Here is a 24978-nt window from a genome sequence, read left to right as displayed (position 1 = left end):
AAACAGGGTATAATTTATAAACACATGGGACCTGCATTAGGGTTTTCTTCATCTCATCTAGGAGTGACTTTGCTTTTTTAAATTTTTTTATTCTGCGCTACTTCAACCCATCTTTTGAAATATCTAAACCTCTGGGTGTCTCTTTCCCATTCATGGCCTGGTATGGTACTTCTCATACGTGTCCCGACAACCAGCATTATTCCTGCTGTTGTAGCACACACTTCCCTGTCAATAGGCATGTCTACATGTGATTGCATGCCTTTGGCCCCTGCCTGATGGTGAGCTTACTCTGAAGGCAGACACTGTCTTGTCGGTCCCCATCATCTCAGTGCCCAGTGTAGTGATCAGGACCAGGATGTCTGTGGTTAGAAGCCGTTACCTTAATGAGCAAGTAAAGTGTATTTGATATCATCATTTAATTCTAGCGCTCCAGAGGAGTACTAGGCAGGTGGATCTTCGAGTTCAAGGACAACCTGTTCTACAAAGTGAGTTCCAGGGCAGCCAGGGATAAATAGTGAATCCCCTTCCCCCACCAAAGTCTTTGATGCTCTTTAAAGCAAAGGAGAGAGAGGTGCTATATTGGAAAGAGTCTGGAAATAGAATTTAAAAGGCTTGCATTTAACCATAATTTTTATTTGAATCATGGTGCCTTATACAAGTTGCTAAAACTTCCTAAGTCTGACGGCTTTCCTATAAATTGGAACTTGACTACAGTGTTTATTAAAATCAAATCAGTGCATATAGACTGTTATTACTGATGACATTTTATGACCTCAAACATTTGAGAACATCTCATCATATTTGCAGGGTTGCATGCTGGTGAAGGTTTTGTCTGTGTTCCTGCTGCTCTGGTGTTTGAGATTTCATCAGGTTGCTGCTGTGGTCTTCATCACTGAGGCACGACTCTGCGACTGTTAACTGGGAAGTCTGTGCTTCTGCGGTGGAAGCATGGGCACAAGGCACTGATTCATGAAGCTGGAAAGTTGGTGTGTGACAGCTGTCTCCAGTGTGAGATAAATGAGGTCTCTCTTAAATGAGGTAAACATACATGTCGATGGCATGCAGACTCCAGGTTTAAGTTGTTTTAGTTTTCTTTCGTGCAGCGTTGGCTTAACCTTCACAGCTTCACACAGTGGCCTTTCAAACTCCATACACAAACATTGCTACACACAATATGGCCTTGGTTATGCTCTTAAACCATGGAGCCATACTCCTCCTGGGACTCCATAGTGCCTGCCTGGGACTGCTAAAGTATTCAGCCATGTGAACTGAGAGCTATTGGGTTCTCAGCCTCTCCAGTGTGGGAACAGTCACGGTTGGACTACCCAGACAGTATCATGTGAGTGAATCTAATAAATTCCTCATAAATATATATACCCTCTATTGGCTCCATTCCACTAGACAACTCTGAATAATGCATAAGGATTCTTGTATGTACCACTTTCCCAAACGCCTAGCAATGTTGAAACAACTCAGAACGAAAAACTAGCAATATTGAAAAGAACTCAGCAAAGATTTCTCTTCTTTAGGGCCGGTTTCTATTCCTTCCATTTCAGAATTCTTTCTCATCAATACCAGCCGGAAAGAGCCAGTGACCTTAGTCTACCGAGGCAGCTTTGTGGTCCTGAGGCATAATGTCTACCTAAAGCCTATTGTTACTATGCTCGTGAGCCCCGCTCTGTGGTGACTGCTACAGCGGGCTAATTTCCCGGTCTCCTGACATCATGTTGGGTGAGCTAGATTTTTTTTTAAATAACTACCTTTGTAGAATTTTTGAGTCACCAATTATTATGTATCAAACCACTTCCTTAACTCTGGGTTTGAAAAATGGGTCTGTGGGACAGTGATCACTCATACTCTTCTTCACAGCCCTGCTGAACCTGATTATAAACTTATTTTGCTTTAAAAATGAAAGCAATGAGGCTTTTATGTTATTTATTACTTAATGTATTAATTTTTCTACTTGGTACTATAGTGGAAAATTTCACAACATGAAATGTTTTATGAACAAGTTCATTTAAAATATTGAAGAAAATTAAACTGTGCATAACACAGAGATGAATCATAAGGAATTTTATGCTTACTCTTGGGTCTGATCTCTCATCAACTTTACAACATATATACAAATGCTTTAAAAATCAGAAAAATATTCAGACTGAACACATTCTTCATCTTACTCCAACTATTTTGGGTAATGGAAACTCAGAGCCTCTATCAAGATTAAGAATCAGATTTAAAAGAGCCTATCAATAAATAAAAAGTTCTTTATGGTCACTTTAGTTAATATTTTTCCTAGAATACAGATGTGTCAAAATATATCCTTGTATATGAATGTTTATAATGTTTTAATTATAATAAAGACTAAATATTAATTTTTTTCTTAGAGAAAGAAACAATAGGAACATGGTACCACACATGATTGAGGCAAAAGATACCAGATCCTTTGCCACCATGAATTTAAAAGCAAAAAACCCCATATCACAGCTATTCCCACTCTATATAGGTATATAGCTATACCTAGGTGATTGGAACCCAGAATAAAGGCCTCCCTTCAAGGAGTATTGTTGTTGAGGATTTAGGAGAATAGCATACACAGTATTTTCACTTGAGGGACATAAATGTAGAAGTAATGGGTCTCTTTTAAAGTAAAACGCTTCAAAATCCTAAGACAAGGAAAGGAAAGTTATTGTAGAGGGAAGAGGCATTGTAGTTCAGGGCTAGTGGCCAAGAGAGTGGTCCATGCTGAACTCATCACGTGGCTGTGGCCATTGACTGCAGAAGACCCATGTTTTTTATTCTTAACTTTAGGAGCTATCTATTAAAGCAACCAGTTTACAGAGCAGCAGTGACGCCACATATACCAGAGACCACTGGTCATCCAGAGAGAAAAAAATTCAAGGAAGGCTGGGAACGAATTTCATAAAACACACAATAGCTAGAATAAACCTCTTCAGCTTCTACTAATGAGAAGAGATGAACTGCAGACCGTAAGTGGGATTCTAGACAACCGATGATTCCGAAGATGGAAAAAAATAGCTCAGGATTAACGTTCTCTTATGGACTTAGAAACATGAACCAACAGTTGGAGGGATGGCGTCCAGTGTTCAGGCATACACACCATAACATAGCATTTTCACATCAAGCGGTTTTCAGATCAGAACTGTAACTTTCTAAGAGATGATATCATGATGAAACTTTTACCCATGTAGTCAAAGAACTGCAAGGAAAAGGGGATAGAGATCCGACATAAAGATTACTGTGAATTAGAGACGACAGCAAGCTGGGCAAAAATTCATTCTCCTGCTCTCCATGGTGGCCTATACTTTCACATGCTGCCGTCATTACTAAATTGAATTTTTCAACATACATCTCTGTCCAGCTCTCCTGCCATGTAGAATGGTTCTTCCCCATGCCCTAATCAGGCCAGACACATGTTCCAACCCGAAGGGTGAGTTCATCCACTCCATCACTTCTCCAGACTTGCTTCTCCACATAAGGGCTCACATTGTTCTACACCACAGAAACTGAACCCAGGAGTCACCACCCCCCCCAGCCTTGTATTCTTGACTGCTCTCCCTGATTTATCTTGAGTCTACTTTTGAAACAATGCTCAGCTTTGCTTTTACTTGCTGTGTGCATATCCACCCGTTTAGTTCGACTTGCCACAGTCTTATATTCCAGATCCTTGCATGTGTTATACCTTCCCAATTCAAAGTGATCTTTGAAAGAAGAGCTCTTATTTTAGTGCCAGTGGTTAAAAGCTTTCCACATGGAAGGAAAAGATCGCAATGCACAGGAGGACCTGTGTGATTGGGATGCTGCTTGTTGTCCCGGCTTTATTTCCACCAACCATTCTTGTTCTCTAGTCCCCAGGTCCTGTCTGCTCTTTCAGCCCTTCAAAAATATTATGCACCTTCTGCTCTGTACTCTGTCATATCCATTCTTCTCTGTACCTGGGATATTCCCACTCTCACCTGGTCCATCTTTCCCCCAGTTATTTCCCTTGCTCTGCTCCAATGTCACATCTGCAGGGATTCCTGCCTGAACCTACAAACCATTCCAATGTGCCTGCTACACACTTAAATAGAGCCATATGTTTTTCTTTGGCATTGTTTTTAATATACGATATTCAACAATTGTTCTGCAGGTAGCTGCTAATTAACCACTCCATAAAGTCTATGCATCTGGGAGTTCTTGATAGTGATCAGCCAGTGCCTACAAAGCAAGCTCATACATGATAGGTGTCCACTAATTTATCAATGAAATGAGCTAAAGAATGACTGTCTATTACTTACTCTAGGCAGGAGGCCAATGATCCTGATTATACAGAAGTTGTATTTTGAGATCATGATGGCTGTTCTTGTACCAGAATGAGTACCCATTCAAGGATGACACTAATGATAAAGAGGCCTTTTTTTTTTCAATTTAACTTCAAAGCCTGCACAAAATATTACAAGCAACACCTCATAATATAAAACTGTGGCCGGGTGGTGGCGGTGCATGCCTTTAATCTCAGCACTTGGGAGTCAGGAGTAGGCAGATCTCTGTGAGTTCGAGGCCAGCCTGGTCTACAAGAGCTAGTTCCAGGACGGCTAGGGACAGCTAGGGCTGTTATACAGAGAAACCCTGTCTTGAAAAACTAAAAAAAAAAATTTCAATAAACATCTTATAATATAAAACTGTGAAATACTTAAATTTACCCAAATAGCTGAAGAATTAATGCATTATACCTTGGAGGAAAGCCAGTTTTATTTTCTTCTAGATGGAACTTGCATGTATTTGTATACACGTGGAAAAAGTTCCATAAACATGCCACCTGCAGGAACATGAACTCGTAACAGATACTAGCATCACACAAAGACTCACATAGAGGTCCAGAAAAGAATGAAGAGATATAAATGCATGGTGAGAAGGGCATTGAACCTTGGAGAATTACCCAAACCAGCCCATCTCCAACTACTTTTTAAACTAATTAACCATTGTGTCAAGGGAATGGCAGTGACACCTGAACAAGAATGGGTATGGTTGGGTTGAGTCAAACGAATGAACTAGAATCTAATCTCAGTGTTTCCCAGTTGATTTTCTTGGAATAAGCAATAGGAAAACAAGGGAACTATTTCAGCAAGTACCCCTTTCCAGAACCACACAAGTGGAAGTTGTTTTTTACATCATAGAAGGAGACTTACAGGTATTAATGTTTTGATCAATCATTGCAATCACTTTCCACAGTAAGCATTTCCCCACCATATCATCAAGATGGTCATACTACTTTGTGGCAGTAATCTATTTCCCCCTGTGCCACCCAATTCCATTCTCACAGGCCCTTCTGAAAAGTAGGGGTTCAGAGTACTGGCTCCATGCCAAGATATCTAACAAGATGCATGGGAGAAGCAGGAACAAGCGAACAGGGTGGAAGAGAGAGGTTATACTGTGCAAGAAAGTACAAGAGGAGAAATGAGTGTGTAACAGGAGAAAAAGAAACAGAGGGAACTCAGGAAGAAAAAAAATCAAGAACCCAGCCATAGACAAATCATTAGTTTTTCCCATTGCAGTGAAGCAGAGTTGGGGGAAAAATGGATTGTGTGGACATAGATTATTCATGGTTAAAGGCATCTCAGTAAGACGTCTGCATCAGGATTGAAGCCTTTGGCGCAGTGTTGATTTACTGGCTGCATAATTACATGCTACACCAAGGACTGTTTATATGGGAGACACTCTGGGTTTGTCTGTATTTTGTTAGTCAGTTTTCCCGCTTCCTAGTCCTGCTTTTCAATGAGTGCAAGTCCTGATTACAACCTCCCAAGCAGAGCAGAAAGCCTCTGCATGCCAAGTTAGCTTCCAGGTAGAAATACCTTCAGTTTACTTATTGGTTAAAAGTATTTTTTATTGATGCTATGTTATGAAAGTAATACCTCTAATAATTCCGGTTTCAGCATGGTGGAACTCTAACGAAATATTCTTAAGCTGTTAGTCTGTGTGCATGTAAGGTTGAGTGTGTGCTCGCTCATGTGTCTTGCTGGCGTGGCAGCAGGCATGGTGTGGTGGTCAGGGTCAGATGTACTCTATTTTTCTCCACCATATTTTTGGAGAGTCTCTTATTGACCCCGGAGCTTGCTGATTTGACTACAATGGCCAGCCAGCAAGCCCCCAGGATCTGCCCAACTCATTTGTCCTTCCTCTCTAGCCCTGTGTCCATGATGGGGGAGAGACTTCTGTTTTGTGTTAATTTCATTGGTTAAATAAAGAGACTACCTTGGCCCTTTAATAGGACATAAAATTAGGTAGGCGGAGTAAACAGAACAGAATGCTGGGAGAAAGAAGCTGAGTCAGGAGTCGCCATGATTCTCCCACTCCAGGCAGAAGCAGGTTAAGATCTTTCCTGGTAAGCCAGCTCGTGGGCTACACAGATTATTAGAAATGGGTTAGATCAATATGTAAGAACTAGCCAATAAGAGGCTAGAGCTAATGGGCCAAGCAATGTCTAAATGAATACAGTTTCTGTGTGATTATTTCGGGTACAAAGCTAGCCATGCGGGCGGCCGGATGCCAGGAACGCAGCCCTACCGCTCCTGTCACTACATGTCCAGGCTACAGATTTATGTTATTGCCACCCACTGAACCAAATGGCTTCTGTGAATCACCGACCACTACAACCGTGTGAAGCAACTAGAATTCTCCTTGCCTGGGTGGAAAGAGAATTCATACAGCTCTCTTTGAAGACTGTCTTAATTACTTTTCTATTGCAGCAATAAGACACCATGGCCAAGAAGGATACGAGAGAGTGTTTAATTTAGGTGTACGGTTTCAGTGGGTTAGGGTTCATGATGACAGAGCAAAGGCATGGCAGCAGGAACAGCTGCAAACTCACATTTTGCACCATAGGTAGGAGGCAGAGAGAGAGGGGAAAGGGGAGAAGGGATAGAGGGAGAAAGAGGGAAGGTAGGGGAGAGGAGAGGAGAGGCGGAATGACCATGTCTTTTCAAATCTCAAAGCCCATCCCCAGTATCACCCCTCCTCCAATAAGGACACACTTCCTAATTCTTTCCAAACAGTTTCACCTACTGGGGACCAAGCATTTAAATACATGAGCCTAAGGAGAAGGAGGGATAATTCTCTCTTAAATCATCACAGATGCCCTTTGACATTATCTGTGAAAGGTAAGCACAGGCCTACCCTATGGCAACCCCATTTATGGTTCCCATAGAAACTTACATACAAGCAAGAAAAAATGGAAAATACCTAAGTGGTAAAATAAACAAACTGCGTGCATATTTGCCTTGTGAAACACTATATAACCAAGAGAATAAATTAGCAAACCTAACCACAGCCATATGAATCTCACATATAGAATATCGAGCATAAGAAGCTAAACTCAGGTTTATTTTGAAATGCAAAACTAAGCAAGTTAGCCTATTCTGTTAGAAGGCAGACGGACAGCTGCCCTTGTGATGGGAGGGTGTAGACTAGTGTAGACTAGTGCATATCTAGTGTATACTCCTGTATACTACTGTATACTAGTGCATTTTCTGATGCTGATAAAGTCCCAAATCGGGGTGTGATTACTTTGATGTGTTCATTTTATGACAATTTATCAAGTGAAAACCCAGGGCTTGTACATTCTCTACATTGCTGGCTTCAGTTAAAAGGTTAAAAATACCAGAAGCATGATATTAAAAATTCTGCCACATTAAAATAGGAAGTACAGTTATGGCACAGTCAATGACACTATCACGACAAGCCTGTCACAGGGGCTAAGGTCAGTCACCAAGAACACTTTATCCAAACTCAAGTTAGCCTTTGGCATGTTGTGAATTTTACTATATTTGGATTCTTCTTCCAGAACAAGAAAGTTTGCGATTGTATGGTTTAACTTTCCAGAAAAATTAGGATTTAAGATGTTTATTTGAAAATGGAAAGGGCACTCTGATCTAGTTTTCAAGTGCTCTATTTCTAATAGACAAGCATAAAAAACAGCAATTAAAAAGCCCTAAAAATGGGAGCTGGGGGGCGGGGTGGCCCAGTGACTAAAGTGTTCTCCGTGCAAGCCTGAGAACCTGGATTTGGAGCCTCAACGCCAACACAAAAGTTGCTCGGTTAGTACGTGATGATATTATATTATGTACTGATTTGCATTTCTTTGTTGGCCATTGGACTCCCATGTCAACTGCTCAAGTGCCCTCTGCTGTCTTTTGATTTTCTCTCACGATACCTGACTCACTGGTGTGGAAGTCTTATAAAATACCTATCACAGGTTGGGAGAGTTGGCTCAGATGTTATGAGCACTTAATCCTTTTCCAGGGGCCTGAGTTCCGTCCCCGGTACCTATATGGCAGCTTTAAACCATCTTTATCCCCAGTTCCAGGAGCTCCAGCACCCACTTCTGGATTCCATGGACACCAGGAACATGCATGGTGCATAGACAGACATATGCACAAAGCAAGAAAAACACTTGCACATAAAAGATAAATAAATCCAAAAATTTTAAACGTAATATAGATTGAATCACCTCCAGATACATGGTTTGCAAATGACCTTAGTCTTCCTGTGGTTCATTATTTCTTACTGTTTGCTGGTGTGTTTAGATGAAGAGAGCTTACATCTATCTATCTATCTATCTATCTATCTATCTATCTGTCATCTATCTATATATCTGCCTATCTAGCTATCTACCTGTGTGTGTGTGTGCAAGCCCACATGCATGTGTGAATGTGTGTTTATGCATATAGAGGTCAGAGGAAAGCTTGCAAGGGTTGATTACCTTCCCACCTTGCAGAGGTGGGGTCTTGCTTGTTTCTGCTATGCTAAGTAGTTTAGGAAAGTTGGCCTGAGAGTATTTTCCAGTCTCCGCCTCCCATCTTGCCATAGGACTACTGGGATTACAGACACACTGCATGTGGGTTTTTAACTATTTGGGAGCTAAATTCAGGTGATTGGGTAATATAACAAATGCTTCTACCTATTGATCCAGCTCATTGGCCTGTTGGTGCTGTTAGGAGATAGGTTCTCATATAGCCCAAGCTGGCTTTGAACGTACGTAACTGAGGATAATCCTAAAACTCCCATCTACCTTCCTCCACCTCCTAAATGTTAAACTCTGGCATTCTAAACTCTAAGTATGGGCTTAGGAGTTTTTAATTACTCAATTTTTAATTTTTATGCTACATGACTTTTTTTTGAGACAAGGTTTCTTTGTGTAGCTTTGGAACCTATACTGGAACTCACTCTGTAGACCAGGCTGGTCTCAAACTCACAGAGATCTGCCTGCCTCTGCCTCCCGAGTGCTGGAATTAAAGGTGTGCACCATCACCACCCGGAGTTACATAACTTAAAAACAAGAGGTCTTTGTTTCTATAACATCATGGTGATATTCTCTCATATTTTTCCTGCAGTCTTTGATTTAATTTCATGTTCGGATAACCCATCTGGAGTTTATTTCATATTTCAATTTAATAGAAAGGTATTTTTTCTCTTGTTGCATTTTAATACCACTCAAGTTTCACATCTGATGACTAGTGACCACATATGAAGATTTGCATATTAGTGATTCTGGGTACTGGTCCTTTATTTACTGATCCTTTATCACTTCAGGTCAACACTGTCGGGACTGGGTAAAGTCTTAAGTGGGTGTGTATTATTTGACGTGAATGCAGCCATGTTAAGGGTATCAAATGCCTCACACCCATGGGGATGGCAAAGCTTTTGCCTCAGAGAGATGGTGATGCCCCTTTCTGAACCAAGTGTGGATGCTGTCAATATGTTCATAAACCGTCCACCAAAGCCTTCTGCCCACCCTCCATGTGTAATGGCCTGAAGACTGTGCCCCTACCAACATTCCTGAGATGATGATCTACACCACCTGTATACCATTATATCAACCTCCTTGTTCTGCTGGTTGAATAACCCCACTTGTTTGCTTAACTGTATGTGAAGAGGATGCTGAGCTTCCTGGGTGCTGTGGCTTCTCTATCAGAGAGCCCAGACCACTGCATCCCACTTCTTTGTGTCTGTGTGTCTGCCATGTCTTCATTCCACCCCGTCCTACTTATGTAAATCCCTAGAGCCATGGAAGAACATGACACCATATTGCCGTAATTAATTCAGCTTTTTAATAGATCTCAATTGCCGACATTATGAATTCTGTAGTTTTGCGGCTGTGAAGGCTCCCACTTCTCCTGACCTTCTGTAGACTCATGCTTTATCATGACTTTAGTTCAGGGGAAATCAGAGCTCAGAAACTGAGAGGGGGAGCTGAAGCCCCTGCCAAGGAATAGGATGCAGGAAATAACTATATTGGGGCTTCTATGGCAGGTTTCAGAATTAATTTGACAGGCTGACATAGTTTTTATAGACATTTACACATGCCTTTTGGGAAAGTAACAGTAGGGCTCCTAACATAAGCTTGGAGGGCATCCATACAGCTAGATGACAAGGACAATTTTAGCTTTAAAAGGAAAGATAAGAGAAAGCAGCCCAGAGCATTTTCTAAAGAGCCCTCCGAGTTCAGGCCTTGTCCCGGTGTTAGGTCTCACGGTGCCCCTCTTGCAGGAGTTCTAGAAGGTTCATTTCCATTGTCACTGCTGGTGTCAGGACTCCAGAAGAAACTTTCCAGAGAAGTCAAGGTTATGCCTTCACTTGTTTCAGTGACTGTGAACAGCCAAACTGCTATTTAAAGGGACAAGCACTGGGAAAACAAATATTTACCTCCACGGTGAGAAATCCTTGCCTCATGCTAAAAAGATTTGGCATATTACTCATAGCTATGGTCAATCATCACATTCTATCACCATTCTCTAGAAAGTCTGGTTCATTCTCAGGCTTAACCAGGCACTGCCGGGTTTCCAGCACTAGGGAAGAGATCCATACAGAAAACCCATCAGTCTCCACCAGGCTCTGCAGACGCGAGAAGCCGATTATGGAAGAGGAAGTGTCTGCTGGCCTAGAAACAGTTCTCACATTTTAGGAAGCCCAATCCCTTTCCTGCGAAGGAAGATCAGGAAGTTCATGGCTCAGTGGCATGGGGAACACTCTCTGGCATCCTAAGCCACACTTGGCTGTATGTTTATGGTCAGAAATCAGCATGCGGCAGTTCTGAGAGTCAGATCTGAAATAAGACAAATGGGGAGCAACCACTTACCTATCCCCAAAGAGATCTTCCTTGGGAACTGTCGTGTGTGTGTGTCCATAGGTATACATGCAGATATCTTGCATGAATATACACGTCATAGAGGTCAACCTTGGGTCTTCTTTTTTTAATGCACTGTCCACTTTGTCTTTTTAAAAAGCATATTTACATTTCTCTCCATCTCCCCTTACCCCTATCCCACCCCACCCCCAAGATCCCAATTTTTGCTCAGCAATCTTGTCTACTTCCCATATCCAGGAGGATAACTATATGTTTTTCTTTGGGTTCACCTTCTTATTTAGCTTCTTTAGGATCACAAATTATAGACTCAATGTCGTTTATTTATGGCTAGAAACCAATTATGAGTGAGTACATCCCATGTTCATTTTTTTGGGTCTGGGACACCTCACTCAGGATAGTGTTTTCTATTTCCATCCATTTGCATGCAAAATTCGAGAAGTCATTGTTTTTTAACCCTGAGTAGTACTCTAATGTGTATATATTCCACACTTTCTTCAACCATTCTTCCATTGAAGGACGCCTTCCTAGACCATGGAGGGGGGAGGACCTTGGACTTTCCACCTGACTGCTCTTTGGTCTGGAGAGGGAGGGGGAAAGGAGTGGGGGGAGGGGGAGTAGAGTGGGAGGAAGGGGAGGGAAATGGGAGGATGGGAGGAGGCGGAAATTTAAAGAAGCAAAAAAAAGGTGAGTTTTCAAATCAGTAAAGACTCTTCAGATAAGCAAAAAAAGACAGCATATTTACTTGTGTGTGTGTATCTGTGTGTGTGTGTGTGTGTGTGTGCACCCATAGGTGTACATGCAGATGGCATGCATAAATATGCACATCACAGATGTTGGCCTCAGGTCTTGTGTTTTTGGGGCACAGCCCACTCTGTCTTTTTTAAAAAATATATTTGCTTGAGTGTGTGTGTGTGTGTGTGTGTGTGTGTTATCATATGTATACATGTCAGAGGACAACTTGAGGGAGTTGGTTCTTTCCTTCTGTCATGTGGGTTCCAGTGATTGAATTCGGTTCTCCAGCTTTTATCTGCTGAGCCAGTTACTAGCTCCACTTCCTCTCTTAAGATACGGTCTCTCACTGGGACCCGGGGCTAATTAAGTTAGACGGGCTTGCCAGTGAATCCAGGGGATAGACTGGTCTCTGTTCCTTTAGACACGAATTATGTGCACATAGGGTGTGAGCTTTGGGCCTTTATCTCATGTCCTAATGTTTGTCTGGCAAATGTTGCTGACTGAGCTCTTCTCCAACTCTCCAAAATACACTTTAAAATATTTACAACTTATTTACTTTTTAAAAAAATCACATCTTTGTGTGTGTCTAAGAGGGAAACATAAAATCAAACAGCAAGCAAACTTTGGACAAATATAGAGGTTTAAATGCATGGCTAGATCTAATGAAAGAACAACATGGCTATTGTGTAGTAAAGTAACTATTCATCTGTCAATGAGAAGATAAAGATAACCTGATTCGAGCAAAGGCACAGAGGAGTCCCTAGCTTGAGGCAGTGGGACACCTGGATAGAAGCAGAAGGCCACAGTCCAGTGCCCCGAATCGTCACATTCTGGAGCCTCAGTACACACTTGTTTACTAACTGTAAAGTAAGCGGAACTTCTAATTATATGAAAATTGCCCTATTCTGGGCAGGAATAGGAAATAAGTGTGATGTCAGAATCAAGTAAATCAAGATAGGTTGGGATGATTGATTAATATTAAAAATTATTGTTTACTATGCCTTATACTTTAATGATCAGCTATAGATTACAAAATGCTTTCACGTGTCTAATTTCATTCTCTTGCTCAATAAACCCCTCTGAGATAGACCTGGGACATGGGTCAAGGTCAGCCCACACAGGGGTGCGCAAGGGTCCATCTCCTGGATGATTCTAGATTGTATCAAGTCGGCAATTAGCACTAACCACCAAACTTCCTACCCATCTACTCGCTTATACTTCTTTTTGTGAAGTGCTAGGGGAGAAGCCTTAGGCTTCATACACGTAAGACTAGTGTTCTACCAGAGAGCTGCCTCCCGACCCTTCATGGGCACACTGAAGAACTCGTCTGTAGAAAGATCTGGTGTGTGGTGAGGGGTAAGAAGGACATGTCACCTTACACTATGTGATGGAGGAAGGTCATTGGCTAATAAAGGAACTACCTTGGCCCATTTTATTGGTTAGAGGATAGGTGGGAGGAATAAACAGAACAGAAAGCTGGGAGGAAGAGGAAGTGAGGTCAGACTCCAGAGCTCTCCTCTCGGGAGCAGACGCCTGAGAGAGATGCCATGCCCTGCTCCCGGGATGAAGCTCCGACCCAGGATGGACATAGGCTAGAATCTCCCTGGTAAGCGCACCTTGGGGTGCTACACACAGATGATTAGAAATGGACTAAATTAATATGTGAGAATTAGCCTAGAAGAGAATGGGCAAAGCAGTGATTAAATGAATACAGTTTCCGTGTAATTATTTCGGGCATAAGCTAGCCGAGCAGGCGGCTGGGGTGTTGGGGACGCAGCCCTGCCGCCCTTACTACTACAACTATGGGCTTGGTTTGAAGGAAGACATGTCCGAGAAGACATGGCTACGAGGACTCCTGCCCCTGGAGAGTGATGAAATATGGCTATGTGGTTAGTATTAATTTCTCTATAGAGCCTTCAAGATTCTAGAAGCTGGTTCTGAACGTGTCTCCACTCACTTGGCAAGACAGATCTTCTCCGGGCATCTGTTTCCCAAGCGGGCTTAGGTATGAAGGGTATTTCAAAAGTATGAAATATTTTATTGTATATAAAATATAGGATATTATGAGGTATACTACCACAAACTATAATTATGAGGTAATTCTAAGGACTAGAGAGGGAAATTGCCCAAAATTGGTCTACATAGCAGAAAAAAAAGCCCAATGGTTTGGGAAATGAAGGCTATGGACTCCAGCTATATATGCTATGGTTTGGGGTGTGTATCTTTCCAATGGTTGAAAGACAGATAGAGACAGTGAGCAAGCCTGGTACGGGTCCTGTCTTTGGGTGTCCTGTCTAGTTAAGTGATTAGCTGCTCTCACCTCTAAGTCTGCCGTGATGTTATTCAGTAGACACCCACCACACGTCATGCTAATATGGCTGGCAGGACTTACATATAAACCCTTTGATTTCTTTTTAAAGCATCCCAGCCCAGGCATTTCATTTTTTTTTTTTTTTTGGTTTTTCGAGACAGGGTTTCTCTGTCTGTCCTGGAACTAGCTCTCTAGACCAGGCTGGTCTCGAACTCACAGAGATCCACCTGCCTCTGCCTCCCAAGTGCTGGGATTAAAGGCATGCGCCACCACCGCCCAGCTCAGGTATCTCTTTATAGTCACAAATGGTCTAATATAACTACAATGTATATTTTGTTCATGGAGGGCAACAGGTTTTTACCAAAATGCAAGAGTTAACCTGCTGCTTCATTTCAAACCCTTCACTGGAACTGCAAGTGAATTACACCATATCAACTCTTACATAAGCACAGGCTCCTCTCCTGGCTCCTTCCTCCCTTCCTAGGCAAGCTGCAGTCCATATTTCTGGGTTATAATGGTGACCTGAGCTGCTCAGCACTGCCTGGAAATCTGCAAAGATGTCTCTAGGTCTATTTATGATACAGAGAGTCTAAAGAATAAAAGAGGTAGGAGGATTCCAGGAAAGTCATTCTTCACTCCCTTGAACTGAGTGGATTTACCATAATTTAAATCAATAAAAATGCCACAATGATTAAGTACCAGTAGATGATAATGAATTTATTGTCTCAGTTTCTTCCCTCTAACTCAGAACTTTCTGAGGCATTCAACATTAAGTATTTGATGTTTTATTTTTTTTAAACAGTGGGAGATTATGGGCATTCAAAAAATGTACTTAGTCTTAAACTAAGTTTGAAAATTCACTTTTATTTGTAAATATCTCTGTAAGATTTTTTTAGTTTTGAAAAACAATAAAGGAACTTCATTAAAAATTGAAAACGTAAGTTTAGAAAATGTAAACACATGTCGTAATACTTGCTCTGTTGATTTCACGACTTTCATCTGAAATCATAATAATTTATGCATCCGCTATAATTCCTTTTAATATGCTGTGGCTACTGTATCATAATTGTGAAGTCTACCTGGGTCTATTCCTAAATTAAAAAAAAAACAAAAACTAAATTCAACACTAAATGATTTGTGAAACCTTGGCAGAGCAACTTCGTCTGTGGAAAGGAAGGACGTGTGTGTCATGGGCTATTGCAGTAATCACAACTGCCACACAACAAAGTAATCACAACTGATACACAACAAAGTAATCACAACTGCCACACAACAAAGTAATCACAACTGCCGCACAACAAAGTAATCTCAACTGCCGCACAACAAAGTAATCACAACTGCTGCACAGAAAAGTAATCACAACTGCTGCACAACAAAGTAATCACAACTGCCACACAACAAAGTAATCACAACTGCCGCACAACAAAGTAATCACAACTGCCGCACAACAAAGTAATCACAACTGATACACAACAAAGTAATCACAACTGCCACACAACAAAGTAATCACAACTGCCACACAACAAAGTAATCACAACTGCCACACAACAAAGTAATCACAACTGCTGCACAACAAAGTAATCACAACTGCCGCACAACAAAGTAATCACAACTGCTGCACAACAAAGTAATCACAACTGCCGCACAACAAAGTCCCTTGCACAAATCCACACCCATTCTCTCCTTCTCCTGGGGTTATTACACGGGATCACCCACTGACAGCTATGCCACTTACTGGTTAATGTGAAGCAAACGCACTGTCTTTACTTGGCCAAGAGAAAGGGAGCACAGGCTATAAAGCCCAAAACATAAAGGTCTTATTTACACGCTTTGGAACTTCTAGCTAACACGTGTATCTATGTAGCATGGGGTGAGGTTGTCCCCTGGGAAAATTACAGCAACGAGGAGAGAAGGGAGGGGCAAACGGGATGCACAGCTCCCCTGATATGGTTACCCCAGATGGTTACACTTCCAGGCATAGTTCCACACACTGAGTTTGTGACTGATTTCCTGCACTTCTAGATTATCCACAGTGCTCTGTATCTAGGCTTCTTGTAAGGACTCTAAATGCATCCACACATGGAATATCGGAACCATGCAAATTATGAAAATTAAACTAATTTTTAGTGTTTTCCATACGTAGAATATTTAACATTTCCAAATAATATCCTTATCTTGGCTGAAAAGACTGAAGCATTTCTTAGGCCCTTATGTTCCTTCCTCAGTCTAAGAATCCTGTAGGAAAGGCTACCTATAATTCCTGAGATTTTATTTGGACAGTCTGACCTTTGGAGCAATTCCATGATGTACAAAAGAGTCTTTTGCTGGGTGTGGTAGAGCATGCCTTTAATTCCAGCACTGAGATGCAGAGGCAGGAGGATCTCTGTGAGTTCAAGGCTCTATGAATACCAGGGCTACATCAAGAGACTGTCTTTCAAAAACAACCCCTGGCCCCCGAAGGAAACCAAAGCAAAAACCACACAAACAAAACCCAAACCAAACTGAACCAACTTTTAAGGATCTTATCAGAAGGGTAATGTTAGGTAATCATCACCTCTGGGAAACAAGAGGTCAGTGTGGGACCCTCATCCCTTATTCTCAAAGGGGTGAGAAGAAATTTCCAAGCAGATTGTTTTCCCCTCTCCCACCCAGGAGATTCTGAGCACAAGGTCACTTAGCTCAGCCCAACCAGCCACCTGGTACAGGCTGATAAAGATGGCCTAACTCAGGAACAGTGGCCTTGCTCTAAGAAGAAGGAAAAAGCTGACTTAATAGAATGGGAGGGAGCAAAAGTCCTTGTACCCATGCCAAAGCATCTTCAAAGATTCTCTTTGTAGTTATGCCTTTAAAAGCTTACCTCACCGAGGAGATACAACTCCTCTCTACCTCCTTGTAAGGGGGATGGAGATGAGTTCCAAACATGTTTGTATTATGATGATTAAACCTTGCTTATTACAGTCCGGGCCTCTCTGGGGGTCTCTCTCTGAGGGTCGTAATCTGGGCACAACAGTGAGAGAGCCAGAGAGGTCTCCACAGTGGGTGACATATCTCAAGGGCTTGGTAGGGACGTTCCAGAGTCTGAAACAGGCAAGCAGCAGTAAGGAACTATGTGTGTGACAACGCCCGTGGGGCTCTCTGGGAGGCCAAGCCACAGCACGGCCTTAGCACTGAAATTCACTTTTAAGAATGAAAGAGTACAAAAAAATAAAAAAATAAAATAAACAAACAACAACAAAAAAGAATGAAAGAGTACTTCCCCTTCCCTTGTCTGACTCAGAGCGGTAAAGTCATTTTCCTTTCCTATTCTCTTGAGACACAGACTTCAGTTTGCCACAACAAATGTTTCCAGGGAGCCAAAAATATCGTCACACATTGCGCTTGTTCGAAGTTCTGGCACAGCCCCGAAGTTATGGCTGCATGTGTCTAAGGGAGCGTTTCTAGGCACACACAGGGTGGAGGCTCTGGGGAAAGGAGCTGTGTCTTATGGAAGAGGGTGAAAACTGAGTTGGAATGCATTCCCTAACACAGCCCAAGCTGTAACAAAGAAACCAGGATACAAAAAGACCTGGCACACATACATCCCACCAGTCAACACAGACATCAGGTGACTTCCTGAAGCTACATCGCTAGGGGCTTCTACCTGAGAGGCTCATACTTGCTGCCTTGCTGAATAAAGATTTTGGTCTTGGCCTGATGATTTCATCTATAGCCGAAAAAAATGTTTCTTTAAGAGGAGAAGGGAGATGGAGAGGGAAAGGAGACAAATGTGGGTGGGGCAGAGAGAGGGCAGGAGAGAGCCAAGAGGACAGAAAAGTGACATTCAGTAGGGTGCAAACTGCTGTGTAAGCCGTTCCTGGGTTTTTACCTCCGGAGCACTCCAAGAAAGAGTAAATGTTTACTCTCAATTTAGAAGAAACATGGGGGGCACACTGCTTTTAAGGTGTCTGCATATAATTCATGTGACAAATATTTAATGCGTGCAGTCTTTGTGTGTGGCAGGCTACATGCTGTACATACAGTAGTACATATGTCTGGCTATGCATACATGTAGATATAATATATGTATTTTCATTGTCTCTGAGTTCCTGGGTTTTTCAGTTTAGTGAAGGAGAGCAGTGGATTCTCCCACCAACAAATTAATATTATAATTGTGACAATAACCATGAAGGGAAAGTGAAGGTCCCCTGAGGAGGAGATGGGACAGCCAGTTTGATGTTCATGGGGAAGAAGTTTCTCAAGTGATGAGGCCTTCAAGGGTATGAGCGGGGAAAGAATGTGTATTTTGATACACATAGGAGGTAGAGAGGAATTTCTTTGGAGGAGAGTACTTGGTGTTATGAAGAAAGTCCTGACAAGGCCAAGGAAGAGAAGCGCTTGGTGACTGGAGGAGCATGATGGGAAGGCCACTCCAGGGACAGTGCCTTCTGGGAGTTGTAGGCAAGGCTTGGCGCTAGTGATGAGGTAGGACTTATGCTCCCACTCAGGAAGGAGAATTTGAGTGGGAGTGGCTTGAGGGGTGAAAGGATGGCACCTCATGGAGAGATGGAGTCTAGGAGTGCGCGTGCAAGCGGGTTGTGTAAGGCAGCAACCGTGATCAGAAAGGAGTGAGGACCCTGTGTGAGCGAGAAAGGGAAGGCTCAGTGTGCCCAGGCTTTTCAGTGGAAACTGCTCCATGGAGAACTTCTGAAGAAGAGGGAAATGAAAGAATTGGCTCCAGGGAAGGAATAAGAAGAGCTGTTCTACACAGACCATCAGGATGATCTGGCAGGTGCGGCAGGGAAACTGCTCCAGTGGATTAAATTGCTTTTTAAGAGAAAGTTCTGGACAGAGGCAGAAAAGTTTGAATTCTGGCTTTCTTACCTTCTTCTTGGGCAAGTCACTGTACTTCCTCTCAAATGCTGACTTATCCTTTAAGTAGAAATCCAATCTGCTAGCAGCAACATCGTATTGGAGAAGGGGCGGCGTACCAACTAGCACTTAACTGTGTCACCTAGTGTTTCTCTTTTGAAAACTAGCTTAATTTGTGCCTTTCTTATTTCTCGAAACTCCGAAGGGCAGTGACTGAGGCCACAACATCTTTGATATATCTCAGCTTACAGCTCCGACTGATAAGGACGAGAAGCTGCGGAGGAAAGGTTCTGCCTGACGAGAACAGACCATTTGGAGTGTTTCTAGTCTAGTTTCAGAGCTCTGTGAAAAACAGGTGTGTAAACATATGTAATTTTACATGTGGATTTATTTTAAAATATTGGTATCCCTTGACAGGAGAGCACAGATGGCCTGAGTTTTGTTCCCAGCTCCTATGTCAGGTAGCTTACTACTGCTTGTGGCTCCAGCTCTGGGAGATCTGAAGCCCACGTCTGGCCCCGAGGGCATCTTCTGCACTAAGGGAACATACCCACAAGTGGATGCACAGGCAATCTTAAAAATAATGGTATTATAAAAGAAATACAGCATTATGTAATGCTTAAAGGGAATATTCATGAGATATTCGCTGAGAAAGAACAGAAATTTCCCAAAGATCGTGTACTTCAAGGCTCTTACAGTGCCTTCTAGATGTGCACCTTTTAGCACTGGACACTGAATATCTGTGACCATAAAGCCTATAAGGTCTTGTATGTTTGCGTAGAAAGTAGTGTTTGTAATGCAATAAAAAATTTAAAATAGCATGCATATAATATTTGTACACTGCCACAAGAAATAGATACAATGTTGATTACTAAATGCACTTGAAATAAAGCTGCCAAAATGGGCAACCAAAAAAAAAAAGAAATTAGTATTTGTTCACTTTTGCAAATGGACTCACCAGGCATGTGTGAACCTCCCTGTCATTGTAGAAAACACATGGATCCTCCCAATAGTCAGAGTGTGCCAGACTCTGGTGGCCAATACGGTCCTCTTAGCCATTCCATAACCAAGGAGGAGCTGATATTTTACCATGCCACCACAAGGGGAAAGCAGAATGAAGCTTGTAAAACTGCGGGGAAAACTAGAAACATATGAGAAACTATTTTGAATATTATTGAGTGTGGGGAAAACATAGGCTCAATATGAATTATTCTCATTTGTTTATTTAATCAACCCCAAACTCTACCATCTCTGTTTGGAGGGCCCCACAGAGGACAATATGGGTATGGAGCCTCCCCGTCCTACAGAAGGAGAGCACTAAGCACAGTTGCAAGACTACTATGCCCAAAGGAATGAAGAGTATAGGAAGCATATATTTATAACACATTATAGAATTAAAGGGAAAGAAGGACCATTTCTAGTTAGGTTTATAAAGTCTCCAAAATTAGAACACACTGGAAATATAATACTAGCAAAGTGAGGAAATTCACCTAACATCAACAATAACAAAAACAATAAAAAAGGGATATTTTTTTTAGTTCTCTGTGTGCTGGGTATTTTTAATGTATTAAACAAATTTAGTTATCACAGCAACTGTGGCAGAGTTCCTTGTACAGTTGAGAGAACATGAGACTTAGGGAGGTCACACGTCTAGTATGTTGCAGAGTTAAGAATCAAGTGTGAATCCATTGGATCATTATATCCTAGTGTCCCCAGGTCAGAGGAAGCACACACGCTGAAACCTGGGCCAGGAATCAGTCAGTGTCCCAGGTAGCAGAAGCTGGACAGAGAGAATCCTGGAGAGGAGCTAGGCTGGGTCAGTGTCTGCGTTTTATTTCATTTTCCAGCAAATGTTTAGAATGAGACGATTGTGGGAATTGTGGGAATTGCTGTCAAGGTGATGAGGTGGGTGGCAGGTTTTCAAGTGTTCTTATTGTGTTGTCCTTGTTTGAAAATAAAGCAGTTCTGTAGAGGAGGTGGCCTATGCGCACTTGGTCTTTAAATGATCCTTGTAGGCGACTTCTCTCAGGTCACAGCAGTTAAAAATGGGGACCTCTCTGAACCATAGATCTCCATAAAGATTAGACAAAAGCCTTCTACCTTGTACATTCTCCTACTTTATGGTCACCCACATTTTTAGGTAGAAAGAACAGGTGCTTCCACAGAAAGAGGATAATTCACATTGGTGTTTCTTCCACGGGGACTTCCACCTGCTTCTGAGAACTGAATTCACAGCTGAGAAAAGCCCTTATGTAGCTGACTAGTAACTGAGAAAGTCCTCAAAAAGATGTTCCAACCTCCCAACCTCAAGGAAGTTTCAGAGCATAGTAGGGAGTGGACAAAGTTCTGAGAGATGTGTGTTGCGGACATCAGCATGGTCATGCTAAGGACCCACAGGCGCGGCCAAGTCATCCCCGGGTGAGGGTCAGAGGGCTGGCAAAGCTTTCCCTCCCAGTTCAAGTGTGAGTGTTGACAGTGTGTTCAGAAGATCTCCACTGCAGCTTTCTTCCCCTGGATGTCTATGGTCTGACAACTGTTCCCACACTGAGACTTATTCTAGCAAGATTAGCTAGACCCGTCTCTAATTCAACTGTATACCATAAACCCCACCTCCTTTTTTATTTGTATATAATAACCTGACTCCTTGTTCAGCTGGATGCAGTAACCCACCTGCCTGTATATAATTAGCATGCTGTATATAATTCTAGGATGCTGCAGCTTCCCCACTCACAGTCCAGATAACCCGACCCTACTTTTTATGCGACCATGTGTCTAGCATTTCTTCACTCCCCCCTCACCACCACTAGTAAAGGTACCAGGACCCAAGACGTGCAAGAAGTAGAATCATGTGTTTCTGATTCTGTCACTATCCCTGTGGTGACAAAGACTGGTCATGTGTAAGACCGGAATGCCACTGGGTACTTCAGAGGGCAGTCCAGGGGCTCGGCGCCATGGTGGTAAGGCTGCCAGTGTTAATGGGATATGTTAATGTGGTATTTGAACAGCCACTGGCATGGGAGAATTAATAAAAATAGGATCCTTTTTACTTATGGCAGACACTGAAGTAAATATTTGTGTGTCAAAGAGAGCCAAAGCATTTGGAAAAGGCACAGAAGAGGAGCATGCCTGACAGGACTCTTTCTGTCTTTGGCTTCCTTGAAGGTTACAGCTTACCATACGTGCAATAGTGTTTCAGGGAAGTATAGAGACCAATACTTTTCCCTGGTGAAAGACAGTTTGGAACTGGTTTCGTGAGCAAAGGAGATACAATTAATTTATCTCCATGAAGGGAATAATCTTGATTGGTACTTTGAAGGCAGACAACAAAATATAGGCCCAGACTGACATTATGATTAATAACCAAGCTTGTCTGCATCTCATTTGTGAAAGGGAAAAGCCAGTTTAGAGTAGATAATACACACACATAACCTCAGAGAAACTTACCACTTAAAGGGAGAGTACCCCTGACTGAGCTACTGCTCATCATCCCAAACTGTGCTAAAATTGAAGGGCTACTTTGCCCTAAGAGGGTGTACTTAATGTTAAAACATCATGTACAATCTGAAAATGAAAGAATTTTGACCAAGTTTTAGTTAATTTAATAGATGTCTCAGAACACCAAGATCAAATTCTTATAGGCAGGGACAGTATGCTGACCACAGGGGCAAGGGATGCTGAGAGGCAGTCTGGGGAATTTGTAACTGTTGGCAGCACTGCTGGATTTGAGGTAATGACCAATCAATGGCCAACTTTTTTACAGACACTGAGGTGAGCTGTAACCACTTTCAATCAGCTTAAACTAATATGAAAAGTTATTTTCAAGTGTAGCAGTTTTAGTCGGGGTTTGTGGTTTCAACAATAAAGGAAGGAGTGGTGACAGGCTTTCGAATATTTAAATTCAAAGATGTCGCTCAGTCGAGGAGTTGGAAGAATCTCTGAGATGACATGGAATAGTCTCCTAAGTGTAACTATGGAGTAGTGTTTAAAACATGCAGAGACCTTTGTGATTCTATCACGAAAAATATCCCCTTAAATATAAACTCTTTTTATATTTAGAAATTTAGAGGCTGAACTATTAATGTGATACACTTATTCTGATACTTGTTTATCTCCCTAACACTTACTATACCCAGCTTCTAGAAGGAACTAGTGAGTGACTCTATAGTGTTTCGTACCCCTATGTTAGTATTACTTACATATTTAAGACAGTTTATGTATACCTTTCACAGTAGAGTTAGACTAACCAAATTACCTTATGTTCTAGGAGGCAGCGACTAATGCATTATAGATGAGGCTTTGAGAGACCAGCATGAGACCGCAGTCTCACCTGACTGGGAACAGAATGGAGAGCTGGGGTGGCTCACCCACAGGACTGGGAGAATGGACCACATTGAGCATTTTAGTTCTTATTTCGGCCACTCCACCCCAAATCTTCACATTCCCTTGAAGCTACTTGCAGTGGTGGTCTTGTTTCCAAAAGAGTCCACAGACGGGGAGCTGCTGGGACTCACTGCAGGTCTCTGGTGTAGGACTTGATTTGAGAATGCCAAAGAGAACATGTGCCATGAAAAAAGCAGTGTGAGATGCAAACCAAGCTGGTCTTTACGCAGAAGGTGGTTAGCCCAATAATTAAATGTTAAGAGCAGCCAGATATTTAAGTTTATTTTAAAGCAAAAGCCTTTGCTTCCTAGTGTCATAAGATGATCCCAACTCTTCAAGAGCACCATGAAGACCACAGTATGCATCCATGTTGAATATATAATAGTGTACTTTCTCTTTAAGAGGAATAAAAAAAGTATAGATCATCCTGTTGTATGCAGTGAATAGAGAATAGTGAAATATGCAGGTACCTCAGGGGTTCTCAACCTGTGAGTCACGACTCCTTTGACAAAACTCTGTCTCGAAAAATACTTAATGCAATTCATAACTGTAACGAAATTACAGATGTGAAGTAGCCACAAAAATAAATTTAAAGTTGGGGATCACCACTACATGAGGAACTGTGTTAAAGGGTCACAGCATTAGAAAGGGTGAGATCCACCAAGTTACAGCAGCAAGACAATAAAGTGTTTCAATATGCAGCATTTACCAGTAGAATGACTCTAAAGGGAATCACGTATGGACCATGGACCAGTCTTTGGACCACTGGCTGGAGCATTGCTTGATCTTTAAATGACTATGATGGGGGATTTTAGTTGTTATTTTGATTGGAGTAAGAAATGTAACATGTGGGACTGCTTGTTGGGGTTTCTGTCCTGCCTGGTTCCCAAAGTTCTTAGGTCCCAAAGAATCACACAAAAGGTCTCCATAAGTTATAAACTGATTGGCCCATTAGCTCAGGCTTCTTATTAACTATTATAATTTATATAGCCCATTATTCTAGTATATGCTAGCCACATGGCTCAGTACCTTTTTCAGTAGGGCAGGTCACATCCTGCTTCTTCAGTGTCTGGACAGGACTGCGGAGGAAGCTTCCTTCTTCCCAGAATACTCCTGTTCTCATTGCCTCGCCTCTACTTCCTGTCTGGTTGTCTCGCCTATACTTCCTTCCTGGCTACTGGCCAATCAGCGTTTATTTAAAATGTAATTGACAGAATACAGAATTGTCCTGCACCAAAGAAAAGTCTGGACAAAGAGTTGGTTCTTCACGAAAATCAACAAAATAGACAAACATTTATCCAAACTAACAAAAGTGGCAAAGGAATATGCAAATTAACAAAATTAGAAATGAAAAGGACGATATAACAACAGACACAGAGGAAATCCAGAAAATCATTAGGTCATATTTTGAAAACCTGTACTCCACAAAATTGGAAAACTTAAAGGAAATGGACAACTTTCTGAATAAATATCACTTACCAAAATTAAATCAAGACCAGATAAGTAAATTAAATAGACCTATAACTGCTAATGAAATAGGAAAAGTCATCAAATGTCTTTCAAT

The 24978-nt window shown here is 41.9% G+C and overlaps 1 protein-coding gene across 8 annotated transcripts in view; it reads right to left on the bottom strand.

Annotated features, from left to right (window-relative positions):
- Grip1 (glutamate receptor interacting protein 1) overlaps nucleotides 1-24978 on the bottom strand; it is a 640059-nt gene that overhangs the window by 104898 nt on the left and 510183 nt on the right. The window lies entirely within an intron of this gene.

Source organism: Microtus oregoni, unplaced genomic scaffold (genome assembly GCF_018167655.1).
Source record: "Microtus oregoni isolate MIOR12 unplaced genomic scaffold, Mior012 000001F_ref0000356, whole genome shotgun sequence".
NCBI classification, from domain to species: Eukaryota; Metazoa; Chordata; class Mammalia; order Rodentia; family Cricetidae; genus Microtus; species Microtus oregoni.
The sequence above is the reverse complement of the archived record's forward strand: the minus strand, read 5'-3'. Positions and strand labels throughout refer to the sequence as shown.